Raw genomic sequence first — 24518 nt, 5'->3', positions numbered from 1 at the left:
ATGCTCATCCCTCCCTAGGCATTTTGATTTTCAGAACTATGGATGATCTTTTCCTTGGGCTATTAAAGAGAGATATTTTGGCCAGCACTAGGCTAGCAAAGCAGAGAGCAGCTTTTTTCAGATGTTACAAGAAATACGTATGATATTATTGTCATAAAAGATTACATTACATATATTCGAGGCGACAGCTTTTTCAACAGGATGACTAATCAGAGACGAGACAGGCCTTGATGTAAATTAGAACTGCCATCTCAAGCATGTTAAAAGTCTTGCAGCTGGTAATCAGGATGTTATGCAGAAATAGGTGGGAAGGAAATAGCTTTTGTTGCTATTCCATTTTGATTAGGTTTTGATGTTACCAGCGTCGAGTTGAATATCTGTACTTATATTTGAAATTTTGAACTTCCCATAACTCATTGAAAATAAATTCCTTTTTCTCTTTTTTCTGTAATTACAATGTTATTTGTAAAATAAGACAATATTGCCTCTGTTTACAAGTAGATTTTCAGTTGAGTTTTGAGCTTGATACTTTGCCAGTGTAGCATTTAAAAAATTTTCAACTCCAAATTTCATTATGAAATCTTTTATTGTGGGTAGTATTTTCCAATTAAATATTGGTGTACAATTTCAAACTGTTCAGTCTATTAGTCCACAGCAATTCTAGTTATTTATAAAATTATTAAAAGTCTTTTATGGATATTATTGTATGCTCACTTGGAAAGTGGAATCTTTAGTAACATTCTCGTTTTCTTCCCCTTAGAGGACTTTTAATGTTTTCTTTCACAGAGTAGAAATGTGTACTGATAACTCTTTTCTTTCTCAATATATGAAACTTGGAAGATTTGAAAGCCAAATACGAGGGGTCCTTAAGGTGAGGCTAGAGACGGGGAAATGAGTATGTGAGCGCTCCGGAAGAGAGGAAATGGAAGTCACAGGAAAACCCACAGCAGAAAAGATGGACGGGATGGCTCATAAGTGGAACAGCTGGAGGGTGAAAGGAGATATTTCTACAGAGGGAACCAAGGAAAAAACAATGAGCTTTTAAAGAACCCGTTGACTTGAGGTCTGTGTTTATGATTTCAGAACTACCCAAGGCCTTATCATTTGGAGGGGCTGAGAGAAAGGGCTGGGCTGGATTCAGGTTAGAAACAAATACACACACACACACACACACACACCCTATACAACAAACCGAAAGGCAGAATCTAGCACATTTCTAAGATATTGTTGATGATTTCTTTCTATGAAGGGACACTGGAATTAATTAAAAGTGTTGAGGAGTTTGTTCCCAGGCCCGGGAGAGGCCTGTCCACCAAATTTGAAAATCAGAAGTGACTTTTAGGATCTCGGCTTTTAATTTCTTCTTGGTATTTTTTTTTACATGAGTGCACAAAATAAACTTAACCCAAAAGAACTGATCAGATAGTGTGATTTAGTCTACTTGAAACAAAACAATACGTTTTACCAGTCGTCTGGGTCATCATGAAGTAAATATCTTTAAAATCTTGGTAGAACTTCTGAGAGTACATAACTTCTTTAGTAATTAGCCAAATTTCCTGATAATAACAGAGCTTCCGTAAAGTAGATTAAAAAAATGTAGAGGTTCTGATATTGTAAGTAATGTAAATTCCAAATCATTCCATCATCTTCCTACTGATATAATGTAGAGAAACTGTATAATCTATCTTCTTGACAAAAAAATAAAAGTAAATATGAATAAATTGTTTTCATTTCCAAGAATTACTTTTTAAAAATAGTGACAGTATATTAACTGCCTGTTGTTTTAAGAGCTTTTCATTTAGTTAGTTGATCGTTTAAAATTTGAAGCCTAAAGTAAAGAACAGAGCAAAGCTTCATGTTCTCATCACCAGAGCTAACAGTCACCCGGCTTTTGTTTCCCCTGCTTCACCCGTCTCTGGTCTTCCCTTTTTGAAAGTATTTGGAAGCAAAACGCAACCACTGAGAACCTATTTCACACTTATGTTCTTCAGTGCAAATTTTTGAAAATATGAGTGTTTTCTTGCACACTCACAATGTCATTATCACACTCAAAGTAAATTTTTTTTCCTTAATATTATCTCATACCAAAATCGTAATCAAATTTCCCTGGTTGTCTCAAAAAACATATATTTTTACAGTTGGTTTGGTCAAATCAGAGCCCGAAATACCCTAAATTACCTGTGGTTCCAATGTCCTGTAGGTCTTTACCATCGATAGCGGTAATTCCTCTCCATTTTTTCCTTCAAGCTGCCAGCTTGTTGAAAAAGTTAGATCAGTTATCCTGTAGAAATATTTGCTTTTTAAGTATATAGTTTAAAGGCTAAGTAGTAATCTAGTATCACATAAACTACTTGGTACCTTACTAAATAAATAATTGAAGTCCTGAAGGATTAATCCACCTCACGTGAAATTAACCCTTAGAGTATTTATTTCACTTCAATTTGGAAATGAAATGAAATAAAATAGACCCTTTGTGAATTTGCCAAATTCATCTCTGCTTTCCCTGATAGGATTTTCCCTTTGAGAGAGCTATACAGATTTAGAAATAAGATATAAATGATACTTTATTATTATCATTAGGTTTTAGAAAATGTTCATGTTTTGGTGGACTGGAAGATTAAACAGTGGGTGAATTACCCCTAATCACCATTCTTACTGTACTACTATTGTTACTCTGGACAATAGCTCTCATTTCTTTAACCAGTATATGTTAGAAACTTGCTAAGCACTTTTCATATAGCATCTCATTAAATCTGCAAGGGAGATATTGTCAAGTCAATTTTATAGAAAGATTTCAACCCGGATTTGTGTGACTGAAAGTTCCTACTCTTAACCACTTCAGGTCGCTTACCTGCACGCTGCTTCATTGTTCTTGCCTTGTACTATGTTTACATGTTGTTCCACTAGTGTTTCCTTTCTCTGTCCCAAGTGTTTTAGAAGTTAGAACTTTTCCTCTTTCCATCTCTATGCCGCTACTCTTATGTACTCTTTGACAATGAAGCTGACATTGAGACCCTATAGACAATGCCAACTCGACTACAGATCTTCCTTGACTTACGATGGCTCTACATCTTGATAAACCCATTGTAAACTGAAAGTATTGTAAGTCAAAAATGGATTTAATGCCTCTAATCTATCAAACATTATAGTTTAGCCTAGCCTGCCTTAAACGTGCTCAGAACACTTACAGTAGCCTACATTTGGGCAAAATCATCTAACACAAAGCCCATTTTATAATAAAGTGTTGGCCGTCTCATGTAATTTATCAAATACTGTACTGAAAGTGAAAAACAGGATGGTTGGATGGGTATGGAACGGTTATCGGTGGTTCACCTTGTGCTCCTGGGGCTGACTGGGAGCTGCGCTCACTGCCGATGCCCAGCATCGTTGGGGAGGATGGGACCGCACAGCGCTGGCCCAGGAAATGGTCACAATTGAAAACTGTAAGCATGGTTTCTACTGATTGCTATCACTTTTGCACAATCGTTAAAGTCAAAAAGTCGTAAGTCAAACCATGGTAAGTCAGGGACATCTGTAGTGGGAAGTGATCAATTTCACGATATTTTTATTGTCTTAAACCACACAAGTGTCAATGTATTGATTTTTCTCCTCACTGAATTGACTAATTTTGGCTTTCTGTTTGACTTTCGCATCTTTTTTTCCCATCGGTTTATTTCTGTCTGAGACTTCACATGGAAGTTTTGTAGGTGTGTCTTATTTGACAGAGATACCTTTTCAGTATTGTAGCTTACCATGTCACAGCTGAAAGGCAAAATAATATTCATGTTAGGATTTCTTATCTGATAAATAATCCTTGTAAAGCATTTTAAATGTTTATCATTATAAAAACATTATATTGAATAATATGTAATATTTATTATTGGATATAGTTTGATATAAACTTAAATTTGATATAATTCTGGTTTCTGAGAGCTTACTTTTACTCTGATATTTTATGCATGCCTCAACTGCTGTTTTCATGAGGCCAGTTTTCTTATAATTCTGAGGATATTACTCACGCTAGAGTCATCAGACTAATCTTAGCAATATTAATCATCTTCCTTTTTTATATCTTTTGGTGCTTTGATTGCAGCTTGTGCCAGGTTCAGTTAAATATCATGACCAAGGAGACCTCATCCTGTTTCATGTTAGCACCACAATTTAAACTCTTAGATACTCACTGAGCCTTCGATTGTTGCCTGATGGTTACTGACAACCTTCATTGGGATTCTGCTGCACTTCTGATCTCCCTATTATTGTATATTATATGAATTGTTCCAATGGGTAGCATTCCCGGGCAGCACCAGCTCCTTCCACAGCCCCTTTGGGACCTCTATTCATCTCACTCCTAAAGTCAAATGGATAATACCACCAAGGGAGTAATTACACCGTTATTATTAAATAGGTTACTTTAACAGTGTTTTCTCAATTTAATTTAATGACAGGGAGAGCTGTGGAACTTCTGAGCCACAATGGAAATCCTCATCATTATGCATTCACTTCTGTTAGACAGGCATATTGATGTCCATACTGCTTATTTTTAGTGATGTTCTAGGGTTATGCTTATACTGAGCAAAATGGAGCAGCTGACTGAGAGTTCAGAATGTACAGGCCTTTGGCATGACTTGGCTTAGCCCAGGCTAGTCACTTACCCCTTTTAAAACAGCACCAAAAACACCTGGAGTTGTGGGATATACCTCCCAAGGAACAATTCAGCTGCCCAAAGAGAGGGAGAAAATTAACTCCTGTGGGACTCAGCTATGAATGCTTGAGGTGTCTACTCTTTACAACTCTGTCTTATATCTCTCTCTCCGTTTCTGGCATAAGCCAAGAATAGGAGCTCCTAATTATTCAGTCCTCACCATATACTAGGCACATAGTATGCTAAGCACTTTATCTACATTATTTCACTTGATTTTTATTATTTATTTTTTATTATTTTATTTTATTTTTCCTTCTCAAAAATCCTTTCTTTTTACGTCTTTTTTTTTTTTAAGATTTTATTTTTTCCTTTTTCTCCCCAAAGCCCCCCAGTACATAGTTGTATACTCTTCGTTGTGGGTCCTTCTAGTTGTGGTATGTGGGACGCTGCCTCAGGGTGGTTTGATGAGCAGTGTCATGTCCGCGCCCAGGATTCGAACCAACGAAACACTGGGCCGCCTGCAGCGGAGCGCGCGAACTTAACCGCTCGGCCACGGGGCCAGCCCTTTTTACGTCTTTTTTTATTGCAGTAACGGTGGTTTATAACATTTAAATTTCAGGTGTACATCATTATATATTTCTATTTCTGTGTAGATTACAAGTTCACACCCCAAAGAGTAATTGCAATCTGTCACCATGCACATATTCCTAATCACCCTTTTTGCCCTCCTCCTTCCCTCCTTCCCTTCTGGTAACTACCAATCAATCTGTTTCTATGTGTTTGTTTGTCGTAATTTTTATTTCCACTTATGCATGAGATCGTATGGTATTTGACTTTCTCCCTCTGACTTATTTCACTCAACATAATGCCCTCAAGGTCCATCCATGTTGTCGCAAATGGCCAGATTTCATCATCTCTTATGGCTGAGTAGTATTCCATTGTGTATATATACCATATCTTCTTTATCCATTTGTGCTTTGATGGGCACCTACATTGCTTCCAAGTGCTGGCTATTGTGTATAATGCTGTGATGAACATAGGGATGCATATATCTTTATGCATTTGTATTTTCATGTTCTTTGGATAAATACCCAGCAGTGGAATAGCTGGATGATATGGTAGATCTATTCTTAATTTTTTGAGGAATCTCCATACTGTTTTCCATAGTGGCTGCACCAGTTTCCACTCCCACCAGCAGTATATGAGGGTTCCCTTCTCTCCATGTCCTCTCCAACACTTATTGTTTTCTGTCTTGTTAATTACAGCCATTCTGATGGGAGTGAGGTGATATCTCATTGTAGTTTTGATTTGCATTTCTCTGATGGTTAGTCATGTTGAACATCTTTTCATGTGCGTCTTAGCCATCTGTATATCTTCTTTGAAGAAATGTTCAGATGTTTTACTCATTTTTTAACTGGATGTTAGTTTTTTTTGTCATTGAGATATATGAGTTCTTTATACATTTTGGATATTAACTCCTTATCAGATATACGGTTTGCAAATATCTTCTCCCAGTTGTTGGTGTGTCTTTCTCATTTTGTTGATGGTTTCCTTTGCTGTGCAGAAGGTTTTTAGTTTGATGTAGTCCCGTTTGTTTATTTTTTCTATTGTTTCGCTTGCCTGGTCAGACATGGTACTGAAAATATGCTGCTAAGACCAGCGTCGAAGAATGTACTGCTTATGTTTTCTTCTAGAAGTTTAATGGTTCCAGGTCTTACATTCAAGTCTTTAATCCATTTTGAGTTAATTTTCGTGTATGGTCTAAGATAGTGGTCTCATTTCACTCTTGCGTGTGGATGTCCAGTTTTCCCAACACCATTTATTGAAGAGACGTTCCTTGCTCCATTGTGTGTTCTTGTCTCTCTTGTCGAAAATTAGCTGTCCATAGATGTGTGGGTTTATTTCTGGGCTCTCGATTCTGTCCCATTGATCTGTGTGTCTGTTTTTGTGCCAAAACCATGCTGTTTTGGTTACTATAGCTTTGTAGTATATTTTGAAATCAGGGAGTGTGATACCTCCAGCTTTGTTCTTTTTTCTCAGGATTCCTGTGGCTATTCTGGATCTTCTGTTGTTCCATATAAATTTTAGGACTTTTTGTTCTATTTCTGTGAAAAATGTTGGAACTTTGATAGGGATTGTATTGAATCTGTAGATTGCTTAGGAAGTATGAACATTTTAACTATGTTTATTCTTCCAATCTAAGAGCACGGAATATCTTTCCATTTCTTTGTGTCCTCTTCTATTTCTTTCAGCAATATTTTATGGTTTTCAGCATACAAATCTTTCTCCTCTTTGGTTAAGTTTATTGCTGCATATTTTATTCTTTTTGTTGCTATTGTAAATGGGATTGCATTCTTAATTTCTCTTTCTACTACTTCATTGTTAGTGTATAGAAACGCAACTGATTTTTGTATGTGGATTTTGTATCTTACAACTTGACCATATTCATTTATTATTTCTAAAAGTTTTTTGATGGATTCTTTAGGTTTTTCTATATATGAAATCATGTCATCTGAAAATAGTGACAATTTCACTTCTTCCTTTCTAATTTATATCCCTTTTGTTTCTTTTTCTTGCCTGATTGCCCTGACTAAGTCTTCCAATACTATGTTAAATAAGAGTGCTGACAGTGGGCATCCTTGTCTGGTTCCTGTTCTTAGAGGGATAGCTTTCAGTTTTTCTCCATTGAGAATGATGTTAGCTGTGAGTTGTCATATATGGCCTTTATTGTGTTGAGGTATTTTCCTTCTATACCCATTTTTTTTTAGAGTTTTTACCATAAATGGATGCTGTATCTTGTCAAATGCTCTCTCTGCAACTATTGAGATGATCATGTGATTTTTATTCTTCATTTTGTTAATGTGTTGAATCACATTGATTGAGTTGCAGACATTGAACCATCCCTACATCCCTGGAATAAATCCCAAATGATCATGATATATGCTCTTTTTAGTGTATTGCTGTATTTGATTTGCTAGTATTTTGTTGAGGATTTTTACATTGATGTTCATCAGTGATATTGGCCTATAATTTTCTTTTTTTGTATTATCATTGTCTCATTTTGGTGTCAGGGTAATGTTGGCTTCATAGAATGAAGTAGGCAGCTTCCCATCCTCTTCAATTCTTTGGAAGAGTTGGAGCATAGGTATTAGGTCTCCTTCGAATGTTTGGTAGAATTCACCAGGGAAGCCGTGTGGTTTTATTTTTGGGGAGGATTTTCATTACTGTTTTGATCTCCTTCCTGGTGATTGGTCTGTTCAAATTCTCTATTTCTTCTTGATTCAGTTTTGGAAAGTTGTATGATTCTAAGAATTTATCCATTTCTTGTAGGTTGTTCAATTTGTTGGCATATAGCGTTTTGTAGTATTCTCTTATAATCTTTTGTGTTTCTGAGGTGTCTGTTGTAATTTCTCCTGTTTCATTTCAGATTTTATTTATTTGAGTCATCTCTTTTTTTCTTGGTCAGTCTAGCTAAAGGTTTGTCAATTTTGTTTATCTTTCAAAGAACCAGCTCTTGGTTTCATTGATTTTTTTCTATGGTTTTTTCATCTCTATTTCATTTATTTCTGTTGCAATTGTTATTATATCCTTCCTTCTACTGATTTTGTGCTTTGTTTGTTCTTCTTTGTCCAGTTCCTTTAGATGCACTGTTAGAGTGTTTATTTGGGATTTTTCTTGTTTATTGAAGTTGGCCTGTATTGCTATAAACTTCTGTCTTCGAACTGCTGTTGATGTATCCCATAGATTTTGGCATGCTGTATTTTCATTTTCATTTGTCTCCAGGTATTTTTCGACTTCTCCTTTGATTTCTTCATTGACCCAATCATCGTTCAGTAGCATTTTCTTTAATCTCCACATATTTGTGGCTTTTCTGATTTTCGTCCTGTAGTTGATTTCTAGTTTCATACCTTTGTGGTTGGAAAATAAGCTTAATATTATTTCAGTCTTCTTAAATTTATTGAGACTTGTTTTGTGGCCTAATGTGTGAACAGTCCCAGAGAATGTTCCCTGTCCATTTGAAAAGAATGCGTATTCTGTGGTTTTTGGACAGAGTGTTCTATATATATCTACTGAGTCCATCTGGTCTACTGTGTCGTTTAAGGACAATGTTTCCTTATTGAGCTTCTGTTTGGATGATCTATCCATTGGTGTAAGTGGAGTGTTAAAGCCCCCTGCTATTACTGTGTTACTGTCTATTTCTCCTCTTATGTCTGTTAATAGTTGCTTTATATATTTAAGTGCTCCTATGTTGGGTGCATGGATATTTACAAGTGTTATGTCCTTTTGTTGGATTGTTTCCTTTATCATTGTGTAGTGCCCTTCTTGTCCCTTGTTACAGTTTTTGTTTTAAAGTCTATTTTGTGTGATATAAGTATTGCTACCCCAGCTTTCTTTTCTTTGCCATTTGCATGGAGTATCTTCTTCCATCCTTTTACTTTCAGTTTGTGAGTGTCTTCAGGTCTGAAGTGTGTCTCTGATAGGCAGCATATATATGGGTCTTATTTTTTATCCAATTGGCCACCCTATGCCTTTTGATTGGAGCATTTAGTCCATTGACATTTAAAGTAGGTGTTGAGAAATATGTACTTATTGCCATTTTGTTACTTTTTTCCTGGGTGTTTTAGTAGTTCTTCTCTGTTCCTTTCTTCTTCTCTTGCTCTCTTCCCTTCTGGTTTGATGGCTTTCTTTAGTATTATGTTTGGATTCCTTTCTCTTCATTATTTGTGTATTTATTATAGGCTTCTCAGTTGTGATTACCATGAGGTTCATATATAATAATCTACATATATAGCAATCTATAGTGAGTTGATGGTCTGTTTAGTTTGACCTTTTTATAAAAGCTCTACTCCTTTGCTCCCCTCCTCCCACATTTTATGTTTTAGAAATCATATCTAACCTCTTAGTTTGGTTGTGTGTATCCATTACCCACTTATCATTGAAATAGGTAATTTTTAGTACTTTTGTCTGTTGACCTTCATAGGAGGTTGATATGCTACCTTTTCTGTATTTATTGCCTTTACCATTGAGTTTATTGCCTTTTTTTCTAGAGGAATATTAGCCCTCAGCTATCATCTGCTGCCAATCTTCCTCTTTTTGCTGAGGAAGATTGGCCTTGAGCTGAAATCAATGCCCGCCTTTCTCTACTTTATTTGAGGGATGCCTGCCACTGCCTGAGTTGATAAGCAGTGCATAGGTTGGTGCCTGGGATCCAAGTCAGCAAACTCTGGGCCACCGAAGCAGAACATGTGAACTTTAACTGCTGCACCACTGGGCTGGCTCCTTAATGCCTCTTTTTTTTTTGGATAATTTTCCTATTCCTATGTGTGGTCTTCTCTTTCCTACTTAAATAAGTCTCTGTAGCATTTCTTGTAAAACTGGTTTCTTCTTGATAAATTCCTCTGATTTTTGCTGCTCTGGGAAACACTTTATCTCTCCTTACATTCTGAATGATAACCTTGTGAGGTAGAGTATTATTGGCTTGAAAGCAAAGGTTTTTTCCTTTCAGCACTTTAAATATATTGTGCCACTGACTACTATCCTGTAAGGTTTCTGCTGAGAAGTCAATTGATAGCTTTATGGGGTTTCCTTTGTATGTAAGTTGTTGCCTTTCTCTTGCAGCTTTTAGGATTCTGTCTTTATCTTTAATTTTGGATATTTTAATTATAATATGTCTTGGTGTGGGCCTCTTTTGGTTTATCTTGTTTGGTGCTCTCTGTGCTCCCTGTACTTGGATGTCTGTTTCCTTCCTTAGGTTAGGAAGTTTTCAGCTATTATTTCTTCAAATAGATTCTCTGCCCCTTTGTTTCTCTCTTCTCCTTCTAGGACACCTATAATATGAATGTTAGTGTGCTTGATTTTGTCCCAGAGTTCCCTTAGCCTATTTTTCTTTTTAATTCTTTTTTCTTGTATCTGTTCAGCTTGGGTGATTTCCTCTAGTCTTTTGTGCAGCTCGCTGAACCATTCTTCTGTATCATCTACTCTGCCATTCAGTCCCTCTAGTGAGCTCTTCATTTCCAGTATTGTATTTTTATGATTGGTTCTTTTTTATATTTTCCAATTCTTTGTTCACATTCTCACTGTGTTCATCCATTCTTCTCTCAAGATCAGTGAGCATCCCTATGACTTTTTGCTTGAATTCATTGTCAGGGAGATTGTTTATTTCTATTTCATTTAGTTCTTTTTCTGGGGTTTTGTCCTGTTCCTTTGCTTGGAACGTATTCCTTTGCCTCTTCATTTTGCCACTTTCTCTGTGCTTATATCTACATATTAGGTGGGTCAGCTACCTCTCCTGATCTTGGAGAAGTGGCCTTGTATAGGAGATGTCTTTTGAGGTCCAACAGTGTGCTTCCCTCTTCTCACCAGTCCAAAATGTTCCAGGAGTGACCCCTGTGTGGGATACATGTATCCTTCTGTTGAGGCAAGGCTGCTCTTGCTGCAGGTGCTCAAGGAGTCTAGATGTCCCCCTGACTAGTTGGTTGTAGTCCTCAGCGGCATGTGACTGCTATGGGCCCTTCAGTCACTTTGTCCAGCATGGAGAACCCCTGAACAGTTGGCTGCAATGTCTAATAGCACACTCCTGTTGCAGTTTTTCTGTTAAGTGAGTAGGTTCCCAGCATGGCTGGTTGCTATGCTCAGGGGCTTATAATTGCTGTAGGTCTCTGGCCTGCAAGGCTGTTGTCAGCTCTCTCAGGGTTGTAGCTGAGTGGGGCTAGCCCCAGGCATGGGAGCACCTAATTGTTTCAGGCTTTGGAAGGAGGGGCCAATCCCCTGTGTGGCTGTTTGAGAAGCACATGTCTTCTGCCTTTGAGGAAGCTCTTGGTCCAGAGGTCCACACTCACCATCAACACAGTCCTGGCCTGTGCACACACCCTGACCCCCTGGAGCTGGCCCTGTCATCCCACTGCAGAGGCCGTCACATGCTCCACCAACACCCCACACAGTTCACCTGCTCCTCACACACACCCTGCCCCACAGAGGCAGACCCACTTGCCTGCCTGCAGAGGATCCTGGCACCCAATCCCTGCAGGCAAAAAAGTTGCCCGAGGGCTTGGTATTGGGTGGGGCCAGTCCCTAGGGTGGGCTGTCTGCCCTAGCTCAGCTGGATTACATCAGTGCTCTAGTTGGAGGGGCTGATGCTGAGCTAACAGGCCAGGGGAAGAACTCCAATGGCATCTGCCAGTGTCTGTGTCAGCACATCTGTACTAGGTCACATTAATGGCTGCCACCAATGTTGTAGTCCCTGGAAAGTTCTCACCTCTCACTGAGAGGCACTCAGACACTATCAGGTGAGTCTCTTTTCACCAAAGGACTGTGCACCTTTCTTTCTGGTGATTTTAGTTTTTTTCCAAAAGGAGTGAATTTGTGCACCAGCCCTTTAAGAACTGGCTTTTTTCTGCTTATGTCTGACAACTTTTCTGGGGGTATTCCCTGTTGTAGTTAATAGCCAGCAAATCCAGATACTATGTCACTCATCTCAGTTGTGCCGAGTCTGAAGGATGCTTATAGCAGCAACACTTCCAGGAAAGGCTGCATACCTTAGGGCTCCTCCCAGCTGGCCGGCCATGAAGCTCTGTGGCTAGTGAAGGTGGCTTTGTTCTCTCCAGACAGGAATTTCTGCCTCTTCCGCCTCAATTGAGGACTGTGCCTTGTTGTGGGGATTCTTTTTATCCAGTTTGAAGTTCTCTTTCAGGGGTAATTTTTCCAAAAATAATTGTAACTTGGTTGTGTTTGTGGGAGTCTGCCTATGCTGCCATGTTGACCTCTTGTTCACTTGATTTTTCACAACAACCACATGACATAAGTATTTGGGTCCCGTTTTTACAGATTATGAAACAAAAGCTTGGAGTGGTATGACTCAAAGTGAGGTCCACACACTGTTAATGGTCCTCAAGGAAGTTAGAACAGAAACTGAGAGTTAGCATTTAGGAATGTCTGTAGCAATTTGACATTGCTAAGATATTTCTATTGTGTTTTGAAAAGAATCAGTCCACAATAGACAGGAAATAACAAGAAAGGAAGGAAAGGAGGAAGGAGGGAAGAAGAGAGGAAAGAAAGAAAAAAAGAGAGAGAAAGAAAAAATTGATTCTTCACTATAACCAGCTTGAGAAATACAGGCTTAGACATTTAATGATTAGTCTATAGTTGCACATCAGTTACGTGTAGAACCAAGATTTATACCCTATCCTAGCTTCAAAGCCCTTGCTCTTTAACATGCCACCCTACTATTGTCCAATTCAATCATGGTGATGATGAGTCAAGAAAGAAGCAAACCAGCAATCTGATGACAATTTGTCACTATTCTTGGGAGATTCAGAAACTCAAACTTCAGAATTTGAGAGATTGAAATAAGAAGAGGAGATTTCATACCAAAGCCAAGGTTTTGGCTCCTGTATAGCCACCACCACCATCATCTTTTTGACCATAGTTATCATGGTTTATATTAATTAACAGCTAAGAGCCAAGAATTGTTCCATTTGCTGAACATGAATTACCTTGTAATCCCCAGGACAACTCATTGAGGAAGGAACTATTTGGCCATGCAGCAGCAGAGCCAGGATGCAAAACAGATGTGCCTGACACCAAAGCCTGGGCCTTTAGCCACTATGCTATATTTTCCCACCTATAACATTTAACAGTCTCACAAGGAGTCTGGGAGTCACTAGAGCTTACTTCTCAATGATGGGGACTTGGGGATCAGACTAATTGCATCTGAATTTGTTTCTAGAGCTGTGTAAACTTACACATGTTTCTTAACCTCTCTTTGCTTCAATTATCACGTCTCTAAAATGGGGATAATGACACCTGCCTCAAAAGTCTATGGTAAGGATTGAATTTTTAAAAATGCATATCAACACAATGCTTGTCACAAAGTATTCAATAGATTGTAACTATTGGTCATATTATTAAAATTATATATCAGTATTTTTTAGTTTAACACAAGAGTGAAAAAACATGGAGTCCTATAGCTTGTGGATTTTGACTCTCAGTCAGACTTCACTAAATTTTGCTTTACACAATAATGTGTGCCTTTAAGGAGTTCCATCTAACATGCTACGCAATAGTGAAATTAACCTAATACATCCTTCCTATTTTCTAGTGTGGGGGATGGAATTGGCCACCCCAAGATATGTCTCTTTGGCATGAGGATTATTTTGGGCTGGTTACTTTTAAAAACTGCAGACAGGAAAGAAACTCTGAAAAGTAGAATTTACTTACCCTTTGTTAAGAGACATTTACATTTGTAAGTGAAGTCTCCATCTGTAAATTTTCTCCCTGTCTGTACCAGGAAAAAGGAGGGATGACCTTACCTCTAGAAACTCTTATCAATGTGGAAGGCAATGAATTAAATCTGCTTAATAACCTTACCCTTGTTTACTGTACTTTTTGGTAACCTCCCATGATTGACTCCCCCTTCCTTTGTCTTTAGCTGAGGGTGGTATTAAGGGGAGAACTTCCACCATTTTGGCGAGTTGCTCAGTTTGCCTAAGCCTCTCCTATGTATTCATTTTATAAAGCTTTGTTTAATTTTCTCCTGCTATTCTGTCTCATGTGAATTTAATTCCTTCTCCGGCCAGAAGGACCCAGAGCAAGTAGAGGAAATGTCTTCTTCCTCTACACTAGTATGCCACAATCTTTATTTCAGGTATTTTCATTTGATTAAATTGCTGCTCTTCTAAATGTTGAAATAAGTAGACCTCAAGAAACATCAGGAAGCTCTTGCCCCAGGAAAAGGAAACCATCATTTATGCACTTGTTCATTAATTACCAAGATATTTGTGATTTCCATTCTAAGAATGTAAGCTCCAGAAACCAACGCCTAGAACAATGCCTGGCGCATAGTGGGTACCCAGTGAATATCTGTAGAATAAATGCATCTTATTGGAGAACTCAGTCACAGCAACCCATCCTCCTTTCAACGGTATTTAAGGTGACCTTTTAAAAAATGCGTCATTAAAATAAGTTTAACTTTTGCTATTTTTCTACTAAAACAGCTGGATCACACTGGAGGTGGGGTGGGGGAACGCTTCAACCACTTTCTGTATTTATCTGCATTAAGTGGAAAACAGCAGCCCGAGGCTACCGGCCTGAGCTTCAGCTGTAGGTGTGTCTCCTGGGCACGCAGTGTCTCCACCAGGTGTGGTGGCTTCCTTGAGCCAACATTCCTGTTACTGCCTTCAGGGTGTGCTGGGGCTGTGAGCTCTGCATGGGATAGCATCCAGCTACTGAGTCACTGTTACAGAGCTTGAGTCAGATTACCTTGGCACTAGACTGATTTGTCAGATCCTGCTGATTCATCACGACTTGAGAGTGCTCTTACAGTGAACCCCTGCAGCATTGGCCCGATCTCTTCAGTGCCCAGCTAGTTCTACAGGGCTGTGTAGGAAAGGAGGAGCGTGGGGCCTCAGGGCAGGGCCTCTTCCTGGAGCAGGACTTGGCAATGCTGCTGCCCAGATAACCCCTTGCCCTCTGCTGATGGCTTCTTCAGCAACTCTGCGAACTCCCTGTCTCTCCTGCCTTTTCTGCCTTTGCTGTTCATTTACTGACTTCTCTTCATCTCCTTACAAGGACTCAAGAGTCTCAGCAGTGCCTCTTCTCCAGCTTCACTGACCTTTTCTGGGTAATAAACTAAAGAAAGAAGTTGATATTTGGGTGAATAAAATGTTTTATCCCTGTTCACATAATCTGACTGTGTGACTCTAGGCAAATCTTTGGCCCATAATTTCCTCACATGTGAAATCAAAGATTTGGACCAATGTTTCTAGCACCGGGATCCTGAGAATCTGCTTCAGTTGGTCCAGGTGGGGGCTGGGAATCTACATTCTTAAAAACTCCCAAAGTCCTTTGGATGAGCAGCCAGGTTTCCCCATCATCAGACTACATGATTTCCAAGGACCCTTCTAACTAAAATTCTATGAATCATCATCTTTTTTTCTAACCCAGTCTGTTTGAGCCAAAAAGAAATATATTCATTGTATAGGTTTAAACGGGCTATAAAAAAAAAGAAAGATTCTTATAATTTTACCTTAGTAGAAATGAAATGTTTGTAACTGTTTTTTAACCAGATTCACCTGGGCAACTGCAGAACTCTTTGCATTTAAACTCCCATTTGTAAGAATGAAATTCTATCCCGAAAAATTCCACTGAACAGAAGTCCCAAGTCAGAGCCCAGTTCTCTGTGGCCTCTCACGACCCGGTAGGTCCAGGGTCCCCAGAGAGAACACGGTGGCTGGGTCAGCAATATTCGAGCGCTCCTGCTTCATGCACAGCCCCAGCCAGCAAAGGTCTTTGTGAGCTGTACTTCCTGCCTTGTTTGTGAGCTACAAACTGCATCAGGAAATAATACTTGTCAAATTATATTTTCTGGCTGAGCCCTTTGTTGAAACAGACCCATTATCTATAACGTCAGTGATGAGGCCAAAGGTGAGAAAAAAGACATGAATTTATTCCCTCAAAAGGATTCCAAAAAAGGCGGGGAGGCCAGATGTTTCCTTTCTGAGTGACAAACGGCCTGGGAACAAAAGGTAGGCAGAACCATTTTGAAAGATCCACTTGGACTTTTTCTTATTACCTAAGAATATTACTAAGTTCCAAGAGGGCATTGCACCCCTGGATAATAAACACTCAATAAATATTAAACAAATATATGAATGAGACAGTTCTGATAACCTAACGATCGTTATCTGCTGAGAGTTAACTCAGAAAAACCCTACCAAATTATAAGCTCAAAAAGACAGAGATTGGGTCTCATTCATGTTATGGGGCTTGGCAAAATCATCAATAAATATTTGTTGAAATGAGTTGGCCAAGAAGTCTTCTAGTTAGGAGGAAGAGTTGAGGCAACACAGAAGCTGGTAATGAAGGTTAAAAAAAGTCCAAATGTGTATTAAAAATCCAGCATTTCTTGAACAATCATTTCCTGATTCACTGATGACTGATTCATTGACTCATTGATGTCAGCAAACAGAATGGCATCTTTAAGTGTTGATGATAATACTTATTTCAGTAAGAGAAACAGCATCATTCAAGACAATGAGTTTATGGGCATTAATTTGACAGTTTTAAGACAAAACTCTGGGTGATCTATAATAGTGAAAAATTGAATTGCCCCAAATATCTAACAACAGGGAACTTGTTAAATAAACTGTGATGCTTTCTTGCAATTATGTTTTCAGTTAAAATAATGTTTTCAAAAAACATTTATTGTCATGGGAAGATTTATATATGTTAAATCAAAAAGACATGGTAGTAGAAACGATTGGTTTCCTACCCATCCCATTTCCCTTCTTGTTCCTGACAGCACAATTTTGCTGAGGTTTCTATTCTCCTCTGCATGGCTTTAGGGGAGGCAGGCACCAGCCCTGCCCTAGAGCGAATCATCCATGGTCACCATGAATTCCCCTTGCCAGTGATAGGTTGAGGCGTGGCTAGTATGTGGCTCATTTCAGGCCAACGAGAGGACAAGGAGAAGTTTTCCTCCATCTTGAAAAGAGACACAGGAAACCAAGATTCTGCTTCTATTAAATGCTGGTGAGTCTGTATGTGATGTTTAGAACCGTGGTAGCCACCGTGCAACCAGGCTGGGGCTGAGCCGGCGTGCCAGGAGAGTGAAGAAAGATGGAAAGGCCCTCACGGCTGGCACTGCTGATTGCTGATCAGTCAATGTTGGAGGCCTTTGCTGTAGGTCAGTGGCAAAAGTCAATTTACCAAATGCCTACCCACTGTAATCAATTCCCCATATGGCCAGTTTGCTGAATTTGCTCACTTATTTTAGCTATTTAGATATAATTGACTGATTTTCATTTTGTCTTCATAATAGCACTTAAGGAATATTAAATTTGTCTCAGTTCCAGTTCTTTGTTGCCATAATTGAGGCTGACCTTTTTTTTTTAAAAGATTTTTACTTTTCCTTTTTCTCTCCAAAGCCCCCTGGTACATAGTTGTGTATTTTTAGTTGTGGGTCCTTCTAGTTGTGGCATGTGGGACACCACCTCAGCATGGCTTGATGAGCCATGCCATGTCCACTCCCAGGATCCGAACTGGTGAAACCCCAAGCCGCTGAAGTGGAGCGCGTGAACTTAACCACTCGGCCACGGGCTGGCCCAAGACTGACTTTTGATGAATTGTCCTACTTAAAAAGTCACCTTATCTCTGGATTTACATGAGCCAATTATTTCTTATTGTTTGAGCCAAATGAATATTGAGTCCAGATTTTCTCTTACTTGCAACTAAAAGCATATTAATACTTGTAGGTTGAGAGAGAGAATAGGAGAGAGAGAGAGAAAGGGAATTCTCTCTCACTTATTTCTGGGTTGTAGGAGTGAGAACATGGCTGTTTGTGCAATTATTATATTCATCTTTGTACTTTTTTATATTTTCCAATTTTTAATAATGAATATGTATTGTTATGAATAAAGTAGAGAGTTATTCTTAAAAATTGGGTTAAGTGCTATAAATGGTGCTAATCTCAAAAGGTTGTAAGATCATTGAGAATTGGCTTCCAGGTAAGCTTAGTACAGTGGTGGGCAGGTAAGGAAGGCTTCCCGAAGGAGAAACAATTGAATTAACTCTAGAAGAATGAGTATGTATAGGATGAGTCGTAGGAGGTGAGAGTGGGACCTCCAATCCATCGACCCTGATTTGGTTGAGGAGGATGGAGGGAGGAACACTTTCATAATATACATTATCTCCTCTATGCCTTATGCTTTTCAAATATGTAATCTCCTTTCATCATTGCAACAATCTTGAAAGCAAGTATCATCCCCATTTTATAGAAGTAGGAACTGAAGCTCAAGCACCCACACAACGAACAAGTGTTGGAGCGTCGATTTTCATGCAGGTCTGACGTTAAGCACCACGTACGGCGGCCCTCACAGATGACTTACTGGGGGTGAAAACCCATAGACTATGAGAGGTGAGCAGACCACTCAGACAAAGAACTGTTGTGATGGTAAGTGATAGCAACTCAACCCAAAGATCTCAAGCGAAAAAGAAGAATTTATTGCCTTATGTAGCTAGGAAGGATTAGAGTGGAACCATATCAGGTTTGGCTGGTCCCAGGGGTTAAGGTTGTGGCTTGTACAGAAAGTATTAAAACATTTCTCCTACAAAAGGAGAGAGTATCCCGAGACTGCAAAGAGGAGCGCAGGAAATATGCTTCTATGATACTGCTGCACACCTCCTGTAGTCTTAAAACATGAGGTCCCAGAGAGGCAGCTCCTCAAAGTAAAAGTTGGTCAAAAACCTGTCTGAAAACTTGTGAAAAGGATCTGCATCATTTTGTTACTGGTTGTTTGTATATCATTGTTGTTTGCATATTATTGCTTTCTGTCCCTAAAAAATGCATATTGCCTAAGAAATATGGACACAGCTAGTTGCTCTTTGTTCCCACAGGCAGAGGAAACTAACTCACTCTTCCTGTCATCCAGCTGTAAAGAACACTGACCACAGGGTGACCTTTCAATGTAAGGCTTTAATCAGCATTAGGCTGAAGGCCTGTTTCCAGCTCAGCACAGAACATTTTTACTTTGGAACCTTCTGATTATACAATTACAGCAAGAAAGGGGAGTATCTATTTTCTCTTTCCTCTACTTGTTCCCTAGATCAGGAGTGGGCAAATTTTTCTACAAAGGATCAAATAGGATATATTTTTGGCTGTGCAAACCATACGGTCTCTGTAAGCAGCCATGGATGATATGTAAACAAATGCGCATGGCTCTGTTCCAAGAAAATTTTATTTTCAAAAACAGGAAGCAGGCTAGATTTACTTTGCAGGCCTTGGTTTGCCAATCCCTGACTTAAATCACAGAATTTTCTTTAAATTGTTGATTAAAAGCACCATTTCTTTTACCCGTGACAGAGCAAAAGAATTTCACATTTTATATGGGTGTTTTCTGTTTTAGTTGTTTTGATGATTATCTAAAGGAATTGGTCTGAAATAAGAATTATTGTTACCTGTTTGTGCTTCTGTTTATTCCAGAGAGGAGTAACCTTATCAAGGCATATAGCTTAAAAGTTTTAAGTTAATAAAACTATTTCAATAGAAAAATCAATTTAATATTTTAAAACCTTGCATTTCAAATGTAAATTTGATTAAGAACAAAACTATGCAAGCTGAACCATGAGTAGATGGAGGGATCATAAATTTGAGGGACCAATAAGTTATATTTTTCTTACTGTCGAAGGGAAATAGATGAAATAATAGATTAGCTACTATTTTAAATCTCTAGGAATTTCTGCCCAGTGACAGATGTAGAATTCAAAACTCGGTTACACAGATTATACTTGACTATTTTTGGGGGGGGAAGGGAGAGCAATAACACTTTAATTCTATAAATTAAAAATATATGAGTAACATAAAATTTTAACATTTATTAATATACAGCTTTAAATGCACCATCTTATTCAGATTTAAAAGAACTCAGTTTTGGTGATAGCTATTATCATTGTCTTAAACTGTGGCAAAAACATTCTCAAAAATACAAGCTTAACTCACATGTACATGGTAACCTTGCAAACTAGATGTGTTGGGCACTATTACCCTCACTCTCAGGCCTAACTCAACACAGAGATCAAGGAGGTTACCTGATTCTTCCCAAGTCACATATCTAGTGACCAGCTGAGCTAGAACCAGAATCTAGATTTTTGGACTCTGAGTCCATAGTCTTGTACTATACCGTATTTACCAAACTGCCCTCGTAGACACGTAGACTTTTCCAATTCTCAATTGCTTTACAGATTTAAAACATTGTGAATAAAGGAAAAAAGTATTTCAACTTTCAGTTGCAACTTAGATCTATTTTTTGAAAATCGGAATAAAAAAGTGTACGTTTTGGGCAGATCACTTAAATCTGTAGAATGAAGGAGTAGAACTGAATACGGGTTTTCCATGGATTCCCAAAAGCTCAGGTGAACCTCAGAAGTCAGGAGTCCTTGAATATGCTTAAGTCTGCCACAATGGATGTCTTGTTATTGGCTTGATAATGAAAATTTAGACTGCCCGAGAAGGCTATGTACCAGTTTTAATATTCTATTTTGTTGTATTAGTGATCTTGTAGAATTTTATTTGAAAAATATTACTTTGCTAAATAATTTACTAGGCAAGATCCTTTTTCTTCTAGCGTTCATATTTTGTGACACTCTGATTTGAAAATCAAATCTATATCTGAATGTGAAAAATCTGCATTGAGGATAGCAAACAATTATGCTGTTTGAACAGGAAAATGATTTTGATTATTTCCATTCATTGAGGATTTTAATAAAATCTATGCTGCATCTGACTCACAATCAATAGTCTCCAAGCTATTCCGCAGTTTTAGAGTAACTTAAACACGTGGATGTGCTTAATGAACATTAAACATCAGTTGAATGAATGAATGAGTGAGTGAATGACTAGCGACTTGAAGATTCTGGAAGGGAAGTACAAAGCCCCAAAGCTAAGTGTCATGCATGAACACAGCCAGATCCAGCTCTGGAATCCAGGTGTTCATTCCCACTGCCCAGTGTTCTTTCCTTTCATAATTTTTTTTATTGTGACAAAATATACATAACATAAAATTTACCATTAACTATTTTTAAGTGTACAGTTCAGTAGCATTAAGTACATACACAATTTGTGCACCCACAGCCACTATCTCTCACCAGAACTTTTTCTTCTTCCCAAACTGAACCTTTGTACCCATTTCCCCTCCCCCCAGTCCCTGGAAACTACCATTCTACTTTCATTGTCTATGAATTTGACTTCTCTAGGTAGCGCATACAACTGGAATGATACAATATTTGTTCTTTTACGTCTGGCTTATTTCACTTAGCGTATCGTCTTCAAGGTTCTTCTATACGTAGTGTGTGTGAGAATTTCATTCTTTTTTAGACCTGAATAATATTCCACCATAGGCCATTATATGTACATACCACATTTTGTTTATCCATTCATCCATCAATGGACATTGGATTGTTTCCACCTTTTGGCCATTGTGAATAATAGTGCTATGAACTTGGGCATACAAATATATATTTGAGTGCTTGCTTTCAATTTCTTTGGGTATATACCAGAAGTGGAATTGTTGGATCATATAGTAATTCCATTTAATTTGGTGAGGAACGGCTATACTGTTTTTCACGGCACTGTACCATTTTACATTCCCACCAGCAATGCACAAAGTTTCCAATTCCTCCACATCCTCACCAGCACTTGTTATTTTCTTTCTTCCTTTTCTTTTCTTTTTTTTTTTTGATAGGCACTCCCTTGGGCTTCAATGTCCCTCAAAGGACCATTCTAATGGGCGTGGCCTGACTGGTTTTTAATTGGGTGAAAAGCTGAAGAAAAAAGGGAACAAATGAGCTTGAGAATCCGGTAATGTTAAAGCAAAACCAAAGCAACTCAGAGACTTTGACTAAGCAGCCATTGTAGTATTGTTACGTCTTGTTACAGATGTTCTCAAGGCAGTGGGATCTCAATATACTAATAAGAAGGCAGAAGCACACAGATTATATGTTATATGTCAAATATGTTATAACTTCAATCTATTGCTCTCTGAACTCATATTTGGGACATTTGGGTGAAATGACCTTATAAAAAATCCTATTAATCAAACTATTTTTTGTGTAGACTCCAAGATGAATGGATCACTCCCCAAATCCCTCTGTTTCACAAAGTATACTCTTGAGTTCCAGATATACATACAGAAACTTAAGAACATAAAACAAGATCAAAGAATTCAGAAAAAAATAAATTACACATTCGTAGATCAGGAATATCATGTGCGAGTTGGTTACTTTACCCTACTACTCCAAAGTAAACAGAAACCCTCCAATTCCAAGATCAGCTAGCACTCCTGTGTCTAACTATTCCTTGAATGCTCCTCTCCGTAGCCTTCCCTGAATCACCTAAGCATTCTCTTGAGTTTCAATGTCCCGCAAAGGGCCACTTGCCTGATTCCTATACCTATGAGAGGACAGTACTTACCTCTGAACAATGTAACATTGCCATTGTTTCTCATTGCCAAATGGAATTTCATTGCCTATTTGTTATCCTTAGGCAACAGATATGGCTATGGCTCGTCTGCTTCACAGCAATACTGCACTGTCCTGATCCCTATGGCCATCCTCCTAGAGACAATAAGCTTTACTGCATATGCTCTATGCTCTTCAGTGAACACAGCCATGCACAGCCATTGCTCCCAGGGCACAGGCACTGTGCCAGCCAGAGTGGCTGGGTTTGGAGGAACTTTTAACATCAGCTACATATGTGGCCAAACCAGCCTCCTCCACAAATCGTGTGGGCTTGGCTTTAGTCTTGTTTACCAGTTTGGGCACCCATTTTCTGCAAGATAATTTTTTTAATAGACTTTATTTTTTAGAGGAGTTTTAGGTTCGCAACAAAATTGACCAGGAAGTACAGAGAGTTGCCATGTAGTAGTATCATACAGAATAGTTTCACTGCTCTAAAAACCCTCTGAGCTCTGCCTGTTCATCCCACCCCCTCCAACTTCTTGCAACCACTCTTTTTAGGTCTCCGTAGTTTTGCCTGTCCCAGAATGTCATGTAGTTGGAATCATACAGCATGTAGCCTTTCTCAACTAGCTTCTTTCACTTAGTAATATGCATTTAAGCTTCTGCCATGTTTTTTCATGGCCTAATAGCTCATTTCTTTTTGTGTAGACATAAGTGTTCAACTCATTTGGTAAATACCAAAGGGTGTGATTCCTGGATCCTATGGTAAGAGTATGCTTAGTTTTTCAAGAAACTGCCAGAATGTCTTCTAAAGTGGCTGTACCATTTTGCATTCCCACCAGCAATGAGTGAGCATTCCTGTTGCTCCACATCTTTGTCAGCATTTGGTGGTTTCAGTGTTCTGGGTTTTGGCCATTCTAATGGGTGAGTAGTGGTATCTTGTTATTTTAATTTGCAATTCCTTAATGACACATATGTAGGGCATCTTGTCATATGCTTATCTGCTTTCTGTATATCTTCTTTGGTGAAGTGTCTGTTCAAGTCTTTTGACTATTTTTTAATCAGCTTGATTGTTTTCTTATTGTTGAATATTACGAGTTCTTTGAGGGCTGGCCCCGTGGGCAAGTGGTTAAGTTTGTGTGCTGTGCTTTGGTGGCCCAGGGTTTCACCTGTTTGGATCCTGGTGCAGACATGGCCCCGCTCGTCAGGCCATGCTGGGGTGGTGTCCCGCATGCCACAACTAGAAGGACCCACAACTAAAAATACACAACTACATATTGGGGGGCTTTGAGGAGAAAAAGGAAAAATAAAAAAATCTTAAAAAAGAGTTCTTTGTATATTTTGGGTAACAGTCCTTTATCAGATATGTCTTATGAAATATTTTCTCCCAGTCTTCTCATTTTCTTGACAGTATCTTTAACAGAGCATCCTAAAGATACTTTTATTTCTGGAAACTCATTGTCCCTCTGTGCCACTGGATTTTGGTCTCGACTGTGCTATGGGTATCATTACCAAAACTACTCTCTCTGTCTTCAAATTCCTTCCTCAGAGACTGTGCTCTTCTTAAACAGATTGAACCACATCATCCCTAATAATCAGTTTTGAACATCAGGGATTTCAGGCTAGCCTCTATTCAGTTGCGGGAGGCTCTGTTACAGCCTAGCCCAGGGCATGGCTGTCTAGACACCTCACAGTTGCCTGAAAGGGTCACATAGATGTTCCATGACAGGACAAAGAGCTGACTTGAAAAGTTCTTGGTTAAAAAACATAGTACTGAAACTATTTTGTATGATACTGTAATCATAGATACATGTCATGTATGATATGTACATGTATACATGTCAAGTATCAATTATGCATTTGGCAAAACCCATAGAATGTATAACACCAAGAGTGAATCTTAATGTAAACTGTGGACTTTAGTGAA

This window comes from Equus caballus, chromosome 29, assembly GCF_041296265.1.
Source record: "Equus caballus isolate H_3958 breed thoroughbred chromosome 29, TB-T2T, whole genome shotgun sequence".
Classification (NCBI taxonomy): domain Eukaryota; kingdom Metazoa; phylum Chordata; class Mammalia; order Perissodactyla; family Equidae; genus Equus; species Equus caballus.
Note: the sequence above shows the minus strand (reverse complement) of the source record.